Below are 15,022 nucleotides of genomic sequence, written 5' to 3'. Positions count from 1 at the left end.
GGGGCAGTTGCCAATGGAAAATAAAAAAGGGAGAGGACAGTTTTTCTGGTACTTCCCCGAAGGCAAAATGGGACTTGTTATTAAATGGGAGAGAATAGTTTGCCTTATAGAATCAAAATGGAAATTCCATGTGAAGGTTCTTTTATACCATATAAAGCACCCATTAAAATCCTAGTTGTTTTGCTTTTGTTATTATGTTACGATTATGAGACGGCCAAGGACAAAATCCAGGGAGTTCACCCAAAGGAGAGGAGGCAGGAAAGGAGGCTGAAAGACAAAGGGAACTGAGAAAAATTGGTCGACAACAAGAACCAGGAGAGAGGTACCATGTAGACCAAGGGGGTGGGAGGCATGAGGACAGTTAGGTGAGTTTTACGGAGGTCCAAGAGAGAGGAGGTAAGGTCCAAATTAGAGTAGGGACAGTATGGGTGTGTTGCGAGGGAGACAGGAAATAAAGGAGGTGTGTGATATCTTAGATAGAAGTGGCCGATGGTAACTGCCTGGTGTGCTGATGAAGGCCAGGGGGGCACTGGTGATGCTAAGGTCATGTACCTGGGGGTAGAGGGCCTGGGCAGGTGCAGGTAAGGAAGGTTGGCTGGTTCTAGATTCCTACAAGTGACAGAACAGAGGCTTCCCACGGTGAGCGGGTTTGACTATCCTTTGCAAAGAGAAACTATTCGCTCCATGTGGTCCTCAGCCTTCTAGCATAGCTATCACCTTCCACTCAACCTCCACTCTTCTCACGGGAAACAGAATCAGAGAAGTTTAGAACTGGCAGGGTCTCTACAGGTCCTCTAATCCACCCTCCACCTTCAACTGCCACCACTGAACAGATGAGGCTAGAGAGCAGAAGTGGCATGACGAGTGAGTGACAAAGCTGGGATTAGAATCCCGGTGTCCTGATACCCAATCTAATATACTTTTCCCCTGTCACTCAACCTGGTGAGCCTACTGCCAGAGGACTTGGACCATGACGTCCAATCTCACCTGGCTGCCTAAAGAGACTTTCCCAGATAAGTGGGCTTTCTTTTGGCCTGCCAGACCCAAAAGCCCTGGCATTGGGGTAGGGTTGGGGGGCTTGGTGATGGTCATTGAAAGTATGAGACATCAGAAAAGATGAGTCCTATCTGTGGTTTAAAAGAATGCTACTTGGGAGATTTAAAGGAAGAACAGGTTGTCAGAAGTGGGAAGAGCCCTCGCCAGTTTGGCTCAGTGGATAGAGCATCGGCCTGTGGACTGAAGGGCCCGGGTTTGATTCTGGTCAGGGGCACGTACCTCAGTTGCAAATCAGCCTGGTTGGGGCGCGTGTGAGATGCAACCAATGGATGTCTTTCTCTCACATCTATGTTTCTCTCTCTCTCTCTCTGTCTCTCCCCACTCCCCTCTACTCTTTCTAAAAAATCAATGGGAAAATATGGGTGAGGATTAATTAAAAATTTATCTTAAAAAAGTGAAGAGATTAGGAGCAGGAGATGGAGGTAGGGGGACACTAGAGAATGGGATCCCTTGGGCTCAACGAAGCTCTGGCCTAAAGCCCATGTGAATTGAATAGTTGGCAGAGGGAACATAAAGTGGCCGTGTCCTCTGGGGATGGGTAACTGGAGACCAAGGACATGAGGACTCAGCATAGGATAGGGTGGGTGTCTGTATCCAACTTGAAAGAAGCAGAGCCCAGCCTCCAAACTGGCAGCACCTCTCTATCTCCCCTGGGCCTCTGACCACTCTCTTCTCCCTCCTCCCTTTGATTGCTGGTGGTAATTGCTCTCCATTTGGCGATTACTTAGCTCATTGATTGCCTAAAGGAGAGTATCAGCCTAGGGTGGGGGTGATTGGCAAAGAAAGCAATGGGGAGGGAGACTCCAGGGGAATGGAGATGGACCTGGACCTGAAATGGGGGGCTGGAGTGTGGTGAGGAGGGTGGTCTTGTGTATATCTGCATCTAGTCAGCTGGATTGCTCTGCTCAGACCTAGTTTGGAGGAATCACTTTTCAAATCTAATATGGATACCAATATTTTCATTCTCAGATACCCTACCATATCGGATCTAATCGTACTCTCCAACTTTCCACCTCTATCATCATCACCACCACCATCACTTTTGGGGTAGGTAGACTTTAAGGTGACTCCCAGTGACCCCTGACTCCTAATATTCATGCCCTGGTGAAACCCTCTCCCAGTGGTTCTCAACCTTGGCTGCACATTAGAATCACCTGGGAATCTTTTTAAAATCCTGATTTCCGGGCCTCATCCTCTGGAAATTCTGTTTCTTTGTTATGGGGTGGGGCCACAACATTAGTAACAAAGAAACAGAATTTCCAGAGGATGAGGCCCAGAAATCAGGATTTTAAAAAGACTCCCAGGTGATTCTAATGTGCAGCCAAGGTTGAGAACCACTGCCTATCCCTTCAAGTATGGGCTGTATTTAATGGCTCTAGTGAGTATAATTCAGTGGAGGGGATAGGATGTTATTCAGGATTAGGCTGCAAAAAGACCGTGGCTTCCATCTTGGATAGTCTCTCAGCTGCACTGAGGAAAGCCAGCTGCCACGTCACCAGCACCCTATGGAGAGGCCCACATGGCAAGGAACAATACCCAGCAAGGGCCAAGAGCCCAGGAGGACTGAATCTTGCCAACACTCTGTATGTGAGCTTGGAAGCGGATCCTCGTCCTGTGGAGATTACAGGGGAGATTGCACCCCCAGCTGACACCTTGGTTGCAACCATGTAAGAGACATTGAGCCAGAGGCAGCCAGCTAAGCCGTGCCTAGATCCCTGGCCCACAGAAACATGAGGTAATAAATGCGTGTTGTTTTGAGCCATTAAGTTTTTGGGGGTAATTTGTTAGGCAGCAACAGGTAATTACGACAGCCACCATCACTGTCATTACCGCCATCACAACCAACACCACCATGCTCCCAAACTCCCACCGTAACTGCTATCACAGCCGTCACCACGGTCACCACCATCCCCACCTCTACTTTATTTTTTTTTAAATATATATTTTATTGATTTTTTACAGAGAGGAAGGGAGAGGGATAGAGAGTTAGAAACATCGATGAGAGAGAAGCATCGATCAGCTGCCTCCTGCACACCCCCTTACTAGGGATGTGCCTGCAACCAAGGTACATGCCCTTGACCGGAATCGAACCTGGGACCCTTCAGTCCCCAGCCCGACGCTCTATCCAGTGAGCCAAACCGGCTAGGGCCCCACCTCTACTTTAAACTCAAATATAAATGCTCTCATGAGCACCAGCACCACAGTCATCACCCCCAGCTTTCTAACACCCAGTCTGTACCAGGCTCCATGCAAGATTACAAACAGGTAGGAGACACAGCTGTGCCCTCAGAGAATCCATTGGGAACCCTCTTGGGCAGAGGTCGGCAAACTGCGGCTTGCGAGCCACAGGCGGCTCTTTGGCCTCTTGAGTGTGGCTCTTCCACAAAATACCACGTGTGGGTGCACATGTACAGTGCGATTGAAACTTCGTGGCCCATGCGCAGAAGTCGGTATTTTGTGGAAGAGCCACACTCAAGGGGACAAAGAGCCGCATGTGGCTCGCGAGCCGCAGTTTGCCCCCCCCCCCCCCGATGCGGTTCTGCCTTGATCATAAAAAGTGAAAGCCAGTCCAGGAAGTCTGTGCTATTGCCACTGGGGAGTAAGGAAGACTTCATGGAGAGGGGCCCCAATCTAGGTCTCAAAGGATCCGTGAGATCTGGATAGGCAGAGGGGGAGGGGAAGATATGAAACAGCTTGATGTGTCAGGTGAACACTGAAGTGCAGAGATCTGGCCGGAGGGGAGGACCATGCAGGGGAGTGGTGGGAAATTAGGTTGGAACCAGAAAAAAAAACAAAACACGAAAAACCAACACATGGAGGGTTAATGCATTTGTTCAGGGCTCTACACTTTCCAAAGCATTCTCTGTGCTGCGTTGGTTAAGCAGCACCATCCTCCTAAAGATATGCCCGGTTTCCCAGCTCAGCTGTAGGAAGCCAGGTCTAGGACTGAAGGTTTTACCTTCTGCTCCAGTGGGAGGCAGTGTGGGGTGATGGGTTCCAGCCAACCTGAGTCACAATTCTTTCCAACTGCTAACAACAGGTAAGTTATTCAACCTCCCTGTCTGTCATACCTACCTCTCAGGCTGTTGTATAGACCAGATATCATGGGAGAAACATTGCATGTGTTTCCAGGCACACGGCAGTTTGGAAACAAATGGTAATTCTATCTTCTAGCCCCCCTGCACCCGCTCCCACCCAGCACCTGTCATTCACCTGGAGGCTGGGCAGAAGTTCATCCAGGCAGACAGACCAGCCACACTGCCTGACCCCTGGGCCCCATTCACATATGGAGATGAGGGTAGGAGGAATTAGGAAGGAGACCCCGTTGATCAGGATTGGTCCAGGGGAGCTGACTCCTCAGTTCAGGCCGGTGTGACCAAGAAATCCCCCCATCTGCCTTTCTCAGAGTCCCCCACCCATTGAGGAGGGCAGAGCCCAGAGCCAGGATCCCAGGGCCAGAAGGGACCCTCTGAAGCTTCTAGATCAGCGGTTCTCAACCTGTGGGTCGCGACCCCTTCGGGGGTCGAACGACTCTTTCACAGGGGTCGCCTAAGACCATCGGAAAACACATATAATTACATACTGTTTTTGTGATTAATCACTATGCTTTAATTATGTTCAATTTGTAACAATGAAAATATATTCTGCATATCAGATATTTACATTACGATTCATAACAGTAGCAAAATTACAGTTATGAAGTAGCAACGAAAATAATTTTATGGTTGGGGGTCACCACCACATGAGGAACTGTATTAAAGGGTCGCGGCATTAGGAAGGTTGAGAACCACTGTTCTAGATGAACCTTAGGCTCATCCTCCAGCCAGGGAACCTGCCACGAATCCCACATGACAACAAGACAATGCTGTCCTGACAATTGTTTACAGCGTTCATGTCCGCAGCTTTGTGATCGTCACCAATACCCTAGGACATAGGCCTCGATATTGCTTCACCCCACTTTATAGATAAATAAATGGGAACTCAGAGAGGTTAAGTGATGTTGCCCAAGACCACTGAAGTGGTGAGCGGCTGAGCTGACCCCAGGTCTCAGGATGCTAAATGCTGTGTTTCTCCCCAGCCCACGCTGCCCTAAGGCTCGGAGAGGCTCAGTGACTTGCATGAAGTCCCTCGGCTTGCAGGCCTGGACGCAGTAGGGGGGTTACAACCCCGGCCTCATCTCCAGCCCCTAGAGCAGTGTTCTTTCTGCTCCATCACCCTGCACCAGGGAGAAAAACTGCTTCTGGGAAACAAGTTTGGCAGTGGAAAGGGAGAAATGAAAGGATGGCAGGGGAGGGGGAGGGAGCTGGAGCCCTGCGGTGACTGTGCAGGATGGGGTCGATAAGGAGATGGGAGGGCTGGGACGCCAGGGTCCCTGGTTGGCTGGGGCTGGGAACAGCCCTCCCCGCTCTGTAAGGCCTGGGGCTGCAGGCTGCTATGCTCCTCCATCAAGACCCCCAAGAGCCTGAAATCAAATATTCCTCCTCCCCTGCTCAGGCAGCCTTATTGCCTCTGACAGCAAATGTATTGCTCTAATCTTTTCTCATTTTGCCAGAATGGGCTCCATTCTGACCTCCCTCCCAGCCTTGAAAGCTTCACAGAGGTGGGAGGGATGCACCAAGGTGGGAGGGAAGTGCAGGGGTTGGGCTGTAACTGGGGCAGCTTCGGTGATCCCGGATTTGATATGGCCTGGTCTCTAGAAGGCTGACAGAGACTGGAGCGTTTGGTGATCTCTGGGGGAACCCATGACTGAGAAAGCAGATGGAAAAGGCTTGGTGGGCAATGAGGAAGCCGACCCAGGGCCCCAGGGAGACAGACTTCCGCAGAGCAGACAGACCTGGTGTGTGTGTGTGTGTGTGTGTGTGTGTGTGTGTGTGTGTGTGTGTGTTAGAGCCAAAATGTTAAGTTTGGGAGATGGTCCTGTTGAGATGGGGGGAAGGTGGGGGGTTCCCACCCTCTCCAGAGTGACTGGCCGGGCCCCCTGTCCTGCTGCCACTCTGCTCCCTAGAGAAGCCTGGCTGAGATGATGCCCCTGCTGTTCTGGCTGCCTCTCCTTCTGGTCTTCCTGCTTAGATGAGCCCTCAGGCTTGGCAAACCTCTGAAAGGCATCATGGAAGGGCCAGAGAGGTGTAGGGGTGTGGGAGGAGCAGGGCTTGGGAGGCACTCATTTTGGGAGTCAGGGCTGGTGCCCAGAACCCCAGGCAGAGGGTGAATTGTGGGAAGGGATGCAATGCTCGGGGTCAGCTGGGGGTCCATGAGAAGGGCACAGCAGATGAGTGGACCTTGGCCAGCAGGGCGTGGCACATCTAGAACAACAGTGAGGCAGGCCGGGGAGTGGGTGTCCAGGGCTCTGGCCTGAGGAGGCTGGAAGGACATGTGTGTGTGTGTGTGTGTGTGTGTGTGTGTGTTGTCTATCTGTCGTAGGAGCCCCGTGTCCCATCGTGGTGAGCACCTGTCTGTCTGTATGCACCTTCAGGTTGGGCTGGAAAGTTTTGGGGATCCTGACAGTTTGTGAATGGGAAGGTGATAGGGCCTCAGCCTCTGGAGTATGTGTGGGAGCCTGCTTCTCTCTCCTTGAGGTTCTCTGGCTCTTGACAGGGAGAAACTCAGGACTGAAGAGGCTGAGCTGGGCCAGAGCTCCGCCCCTGGTTCCGCAGGGTTAGAGTGGGTGTGTGAGGAGGTAAGACAGTGTGGAGAGGGTGTGACTGCTCCTGCCTCCCCTCTGGCCATCAGTTGCTGCCTCCTGCTGCCAGGCAAGGCAGGCCGCATCTGTGCATAGATCTTCTCACAACTATTCTCTTTCTAGACAGAACCCCCTGCCTGGACAGACCTTCCTGCTCCTTCCTGACTGTCACCAACTCCACCCTCAGAAAGCCTTCCCCTCTTCCACAGGCCTCCACTCATTCTCTGAACTCCCGAGGTTCCGTGCCAAAGCCACTCACTTGGGGTGGCCATCAAGCCTTGCCGGAGGACAGCTGAGTCCACAGGGCAGGCCAGGAATAGAGCTCAATCCCAACCAGAAGAATTATCACTCACTATTATCACTCACTACCACACGCACACAGGTGTATGCACATGCGGAGTGACCTGGGGCAGGTCCCTGTCCCCTCTAGGTCCCTCACCGCCCCCAGCTCTGGAGATACATCTCCCTTACAGAGCCTTATGTGTCACTGGAACCTTGGCCCCACCCGCTCCCAGTGAGGAGCAGCCTTCTGCCCGGGGTGGGGTGGGGTGGGGGTGTGGGGGGGTGGAGGGGGGACTCAGTTTCCACAATGCAGCGCCCCCTGGTAGCCTAACACCCTTTCTCTGGTGTAGCTGTGTAGGATGGCAAGGGTAAGAGGCTTTAGAAGACATTTAGACCACAGATTTCTAACCTTTTCAATTAAAAAAAATTGATAGCTGTTGATTGAGAAAATACATAATGACTGAGCTGGATAACATCATTAACATTCATTTGTATTTTATTCATCCCCCCAGCAATCCTAGTTACACATAGTCTTTATGGAGCCAGGGGCTGAATCTCCTGTGATCGCTCCAAGGCTGCTACAATTTGGGAACTATAGATTTACAGCACTCCTATCACAGAGGAGGGGACAGTCCTGGATTGGCTGCCTCCTGCACCCTTCCTGGGATTAGGGATTGAGCCCACAACCCAGGCATCCCACCTGAACTCCAACTTCCGGGCAACTCCCAACCAACGGAGCCACACCACCAGGACCAGAATTTGAATTCTAGATGGATAGTTGCCACAGGACTGCCACCAATCCTATAGGCGCCTACGTAGGGAAGAAGTTGCAGGCAGTGTTGGCTGGAGGGGCAGGAGAGCAGGACCATCTGTGAGAGGTGCAGGGAGCCCCCACTCTGTCTTCTTACCATTCAGATTCGGGTAAAACAAGCTTAGAGGAGCTACAAAAGGGAGCTAAGGGGAGGAAATGGCAAAAGAATAGAGGAGAACAGCCAGCTCTGCTTTGAGCCCGCTCCCACCTATGTCCAGACTACGCAGACTCTAAGCAAGTCACTTAACTTCCCTGAGACTCAGCTTTCTCCTCTGTAAAACGGGAGGAAATGAGCAGTTGAATACTCCCCTCCCTGTGGGAATAAGGCCTTTCTTACCCCCACAGGACTATTAGGAGAATCTAATAAAATGTGTTCGGAAGTTCTGGGTAAATTGTGAAGTGACCGAGGAAGGGGATTTTGCATCCGTAATCTCCTTATTAATCCTCAGATCAGCCCTGTGACGTAGATCCCATTATTCTCATTTAACACTGGAGGTAAGGATGTTGATCAGAGACGGGGAGAGCCCAGATGTGACTCCAGATCTGACTCCTCTGAGAACTGGCTCTTGGCTTGACTTTTAGGATTAACAATTAGAAGTGTTACTTGTTACAAATTACATAAATCTCCTGTCTTTTTAAAGAACCAGCTACTTTCCTCTCCCTCCTCTCAGCCTGTCTCCCTAAGGTTCCAGCCACCTTGAACCCAGAGTAGCCAAGTGTCCTCTGAGTAAAATGCAGGCAGGCAGGCGGCGGCCTTTGCTAGGAGCAGGGTTAGCCGAGGTGGACACAATGAGGAGGGAATGCAGGAGTGTGGGGGGGAGGGCGAGGGCAATAGAAGGGAGTGGATCCTAAACCTGTTTGCACCTCAGAATCACCTGGGAAGTTTTTAGAAAGTCCCCGAGTCTCATTCTTCATGAGTCTAAACCTTGGATCCATATTTTGGATGTTGGATGTGCATGACCAGCAGGGCTTGGGCAGGGGATGGTGAGACTATGTTACCTTCTTGGATGTAGCCTTTCAGTCGTTAGTATGGAGCAGTGGTCCTACCCACCCAGAGAGTAGCATCAGCATCACCCAGAAATGTGTTAGAAATGCAAATTCTCAGGCCACACCAAAGACCTACTGAATTAGAAACTCTAAAATTGGGGTCCACCAATCCGTGTTTTAGCAAGAGCCCTTAGGGGATTCTAGTGCCCGCTAACATTTGAGAACCTCTGGCATAGAGCAGGGACCTACTGAAGGCCAGGCATGTTGGTAGAGATGGTTCCAGGTGGGGTGAATGCTGTGGCCTCTGTTTTGAAAGAGACTAGAATCTGCTGGAGAAATCAGGATTTTAAAAAGATTCCCAGGTGATTCTAATGTGCAGCCAAGGTTGAGAACCGCTGTGTTAGAGTCTGATTTATTTCAATACTTTATTCAGTGTAAGAGGGTGATTTCTAGGCACGAAGCAGGGAAATCATGGATTTGGGAAGTTTTTTTCTTCGTGTGTTTTGTTTGTTTTTGTTTTTTTGTTGTTGTTTTTTTGTTTTGTTTTGTTTGTTTGTTTTTAGGAGAGAGAAAAGGATCATCAGAAGAAAGAGAGGGCCCTGGCTCAGTTGGTTAGAGTGTCATCCAGATATGACAAGTTTGGGAGTTCGATTTCTAGTCAGGGCACATAGACTCAACCAGTGAATGCATAAATAAGTGAAACAACAAATCGATATTTCTCTCTCTCTTTCTTTCTCTCTCTCTAATGAATTTTAAAGAGGAAAGGAAAAGAATAGACAGGAAGGCAGAGACACAAAATAATAATAGCTACTATTATGGAGTACTTACTAAGGGCCAGGCATTGCCTCATTTAATCTTCCCAACAGCCCTTCACACCATAATATCACCCTCACTTCATAGGTAGGGAAATACAGGCACAAAGAATTCAAGGTTCCATCACGAAGGTCCTAAGTGATGGAAGTAGATCTTGAACCAGGGCCCATATAACTCCAGAGCCCATGCATTTAACCACTATGCTTTGCTGCTTCTCTTAGAAAAATAGGAAGTACAGGCCTGTCATTTGCTCAGAAACCTTCAATGGCTCACTAGTGTCTCCAGAATTATATGGTATTCAAGGTTTCTCACACTGTGGCCTCAAAATCCTTTCCAGTCTTACCCCTCCCCCCTTAATCGGGCAGGATTTTGCACTGCAGCCACACTGGATTTTCTCCGTTTTACTTCCTGACTACTTCACTTCCCACTCCCCTCCCCACTGGGACCTTCTCCATCCTTCAAAGCTCAGCTCAAATGCCCCTTCTTCCAGGGAGACGCTCCAGATTCCCAGGCAGAAATAGGCTCCTCCCCCTGGACCCCCAGAACACAATCCCCACCTCCGCACACTGCTGTTTGTCCCCACCCCACCCCTTCGTGCTCAGCACCCTGCCGGGAACGCAGAAGTGCTCCAAACGTCTTGGTTGAATTGGTAGAGGAAAGAATAATTCTCCTACGGAGGTAGCGAGTGAGATCTCTGGAGATGGAGATAAATGAGAAGGAACTGGGAGGCAGAAACCAAGGGGGAGTGGAGAGAGGATGAAGTCACAGACACGAGGCGGTGACCAGGCGGACCACAGCCAGGGACGGAGTCTGCCACTCCCCCTCGGCTCCAGGACCAACACTGAATCAGACTGTCACGACTTCTGCGCAGGCGGCGGGTCCCTGGAGAGGGGGGGGCGCGGGGGCGGAGCGGGGCGCAGCGGGTTCCGGCGGGCTCCCCATTAGCATAAATCCCATTAGCGGCTCCGGCCGCAGAGGCGGCGGCCCGGGCGCGGGGTCAGCGGCTGTTCCTCCCCGCGCGCGCGGGGGCTGGGAGGGCGCAGGGTAAGGTGACGATCGCACCCTCCGACGGCGCGTTCCAGCAGAGAGAAGCCCTTTCACAGCCATTACCTCGCTGGCGCCTCGGCACCACCAGAGAGGGGGCTCTCCGGACGCGGGAGATTAAATAACCAGGCCAAGAGCGCGCCTCGAATAAGCAGCAGCCGGGAATCGAACCCGTGCTTCCTGGCACCGGAAGTCATGCTTTTCCCACTTCAGGTGCAGCCCCAGGATGGCTCCTTCCGAGAGAACTATAGTTTGGGAAGCAGGGGTGTTAGGACACCTCCCCGCTTCTCTGTACGTATTTCTCACTGGCCTGGTGCAGCAGGGAAGAGGGCTGAGTGGAATGGGGGGGGGGGGGTGGCGCTTTGGCTGGAGGGAAGTGTAGGGGGAACAGTGTTCTCAACCCCCTAGTCATCGTTTGGGACGCAGGGGTTGGTGGTGGGGTGGAATGCTACCGCCATGCCACTGAACTCTCCTCTGCTTACTCTAATGGCTATTCATTGGAGCTGCAAAAGCAAGAGAATATAGCAGTAGCTAAGAGGAGTACCCACTTTTGTTCTTTGGGAGTTTATAGTTCAGCAAGGAAAACCAGGAATATTTACTGAGCACTTGCTGTGTGCCAGGAAACTTATTATGTGCCGGGAACTGTGCTAAGTTCTTTTAAAAAAAATATTTTTATTGACTTCAGAGAGGAAGGGAGAAGGAGAGAGAGATAGAAACATCAATGATGAGAGAGAATCACCTATTGGTTGCTTCCTGCAGGCCCCCCACTGGGGATGGAGCCCGCAACCCCGGCATGTGCCCTTGACCAGAATGGAAACGGGACCCTTCAGTCCTCAGGCTGATGCTCTATCCACTGAGTCAAGCCGGCTAGGGCTGTGCTAAGTTCTTTACATGGATATCTCATGTCTTCCTCTCATCAACTCTGTGAAATAGGTGTGATTATGATTTCCGTGCATAGGCGAGTGAGCAGAGGCACTGATGACTTGTGAAAGGCCACATAACTGGTAACTGGAAGAACCAGGAAGATGAAGCAAATACTCTTGTTTCAACATGTATAAAAGGAATAGAACATCGTGCTAGGAGAGCTTATAGCAAAGGCATGGCTCCAGGCCCCAGAGACCACCCTGGAAAAGGCAGAAAACAGTTAAGCTGCCTAGAAGGGTGAGTAGAATTTAGCCAGGTGAAGAGGCAGTGGGGTCAGGAACTGCAAATGCTAGAGAAGTGGTTCTGAACCTTGGCTGCACATTAGAATCACCTGGGAATCTTTTTTTAAAATCCTGATTTCTGGGCCTCATCCTCCGGAAATTCTGTTTCTTTGTTATGGGGTGGGGCCACAACATTAGTAACAAAGAAACAGAATATCTGGAGGATGAGGCCCAGAAATCAGGATTTTAAAAAGATTCCCAGCCCTAACCGGTTTGGCTCAGTGGATAGAGCATCAGCCTGCGGACTCAAGGGTCCCAGGTTTGATTCCGGTCAAGGGCATGTGCCTTGGTTGCGGGCGCATCCCAGTGGGAAGTGTGCAGGAGGCAGCTGATTGATGTTTCTCTCTCACCGATGTTTCTGGCTCTCTATCCCTCTCCCTTCCTCTCTGTGAAAAATCAATAAAATATATTTTTAAAAAAAGATTCCCTGGTGATTCTAATGTGCAGCCAAGGTTGAGAACCACTGTGCTAGAGGGTCTGGAAGTGCAACTCCAGGTGCAAGCAAGGGCCAGGTTAGGGGAGCATTGTTAAGGATTTTGGTCTTTATTGAGGAGGAATGGTTTTAAACAAGAGCGGCTTGAGATTAAAATTGCATTTTTAAAAATGCAAGGTATAAATGCTAGTGAGGGGTAAACAGTTTCATTGGTGGTTTGGATTACGGAATTGGACAAGGGTGGTGCCACTAGGAAGGAGAAAAATAGGCACAACCAAGAAACACGTAGAAGTTGCACTCAGTAATTGGATAGGAGTGACAGGAAGGGGGAGAAAGCTGAGCCATTTTACACCTCCTCTCTCCCTCACCCCCAGGTGCAATCATTTAATAAGTCCATTTGATTTCATTAATATTTTTCCCACCTATCCTCCTTTCATCCCTACTGCCACTGGCCTAATTCAGCTTGCATCCTCTCTGCCTAATAAAGCAAGAATCTTTTTTTAAATTTAAATTTTACTTTCAATTACAGTTCACATTCAATATTATTTTGTATTAGTTTTGTTGGCAGCAAAAATGGCACCAGGTGGAATCAGACCAGACCTCAGTTCAGCAACCTCCATACTTGAGTTCTCCCTAAGAAAGACTTCAGAGCCAAGACTCAAATACAAGCAAAAGTTTATTTAGAAAGCCACAGAGGTAGAAGTGAGCCGTAAACGAAATGGGCTCAGGAAACAAGTTATCGAGGTAAAAGAAGGGCCCTTGGAGCTTAGGAGAAAGAGAGAAAGGTAAAGATAATGCAGAGGGTGGAGGGGTGGGGAAGAAGGTGGGGATAGAAAAGGCAGTGGAGAGGGAGAACCTGCTGGGTCTTCATCCTCAGGGCTTCCTAGGGTGGAATTTTAGGGTGAGTTTCAGGGGAGGATCTCAATAGGATATAATCAGCTTTCCAGGCGTGTCCTTTCAGGATGGTGGTCTCCACTGACTGGTTGGCGCCAGGGCAGGGGGTTCATTAGTCAATGCAGCTGATCCTGAGGTCAGCCTGGATGCAGCTTTTCTGGTTTTGTTGCTTTTCTGGGCCTGGAGCTGAAACACAACTGAGACCCAGATGTTATCCCTCGGGTAAGAGCTTAAGGGAGCAATTGTGCAAGGGCTAGCATGGGAGTCCCTTGAGGACACTCTTCGGCCTCTTGTTTATCCTCCAAGGATTCTACTGCATTGCCAGGGGGGGAAAGGTCAGGGGAGGATCCACATGACAAGGCCAGCGATATGAAAGGCCAGGGGCTTCTACATCTCATGACCAGCGATGTGCTAGCAGAGGAAAGGTTACCTGGGGATCGAGGTCCTTGTTTTCCCAGTTTTGCCTGTTGCTAGGCACCCAGGACTTTCCATTCTGGTGACTTTCTGTACTTGGCTTATTGCCCTTGTTCTGCTCATGTCTGTCTAACTGCCCACCACAGATCCAGGTGTACAATATAGTGGTTAGACCAGGGGTGGGCAAACTTTTTGACTCGAGGGCCACAATGGGTTCTTAAACTGGACCGGAGGGCCGGAACAAAAGCATGGATGGAGTGTTTGTGTGAACTAATATAAACTCAAAGTAAACATCATTACATAAAAGGGTATGGTCTTTTTTTTTTGTTTTTTTTTTTTTGTTTTTTTAGTTTTATTCATTTCAAACAGCCGGATCTGGCCCACGGGTCGTAGTTTGCCCACAGCTGGGTTAGACAATCCTATACTTTACAAAGTGACCCCCTGCTGATATTTCCAGTATTCACCTGGCACCATACATAGTTAATACAATATCATTGACTGTATTCCTTATGTTATCCTTTACATCCCATGACTATTTTGTAACTACCAATTTGTGCTTCTTAATCCTTTCACCTCCTTCAACCAGTCATCCAACCTCCCTCCCCTCTGGCAACTGTCAGTCTGTTCTCTGTATCTATGAGTCTGTTTCTATTTTGTTTGTTCCTTTGTTCTTTTTGGTTCTTTAGATTCCTCCCTCTTTTTTTAAATTGATTTTTTAAAAAACTTTGTTTTTATTGATTTTTTTCAGAGGGAGAGGGAAGCGGGGGGTGGGGGGGGGTGGGGGGGTGGGGAGAGAAACATTGATGTGAGAGCAAAACATCGATAGGCTGCCTCCTGCACACCCCCTATCAGGGATCAAGCCCACAACCTGGGCATGTGCCCTGAACGGGAATTGAACTGGCAGCCTTTTGGTACACTGGACTATGCCCAACCAACTAAGCCATACTGGACAAGGCTCCCCTCTTTTTATTTTAATTATTGACACTATTACAGATGCCCTCCACTTTCCCCACTTTGCCCACCTCAACTCAGACCCCCTCCCCTCCCTCTGGCCTTCACCACTCTGTTGTCTGTGTCCATGGGCTATGCATATATGTTCTTTGGCTATTTTCTTCACCTTCTTTCATTCAGTCCCCCACTCAACCCTCCCCTGTGACAACTGTCAGTCTGTACCATGTATCCATGCCTCTGGTTCTATTTTGTTTGTCAGTTTATATTGCTCTTTAAATTGTACATATAAGTGAAATCATATGGTGTTTGTCTTTCTCTGACTGACCTATTCAATTAGCATAATACCCTCTAGGATCCATCCAGGCTATTGCAAATGGTATGATTTCATTCTTTTTTATGGTCAAGTAATATTCCATTGTATATATGTACCACAACTTTTTTTTACCATGTTC

Source organism: Myotis lucifugus, unplaced genomic scaffold (assembly GCF_000147115.1).
Source record: "Myotis lucifugus unplaced genomic scaffold, Myoluc2.0 scaffold_91, whole genome shotgun sequence".
NCBI classification, from domain to species: Eukaryota; Metazoa; Chordata; class Mammalia; order Chiroptera; family Vespertilionidae; genus Myotis; species Myotis lucifugus.
Note: the sequence above shows the minus strand (reverse complement) of the source record.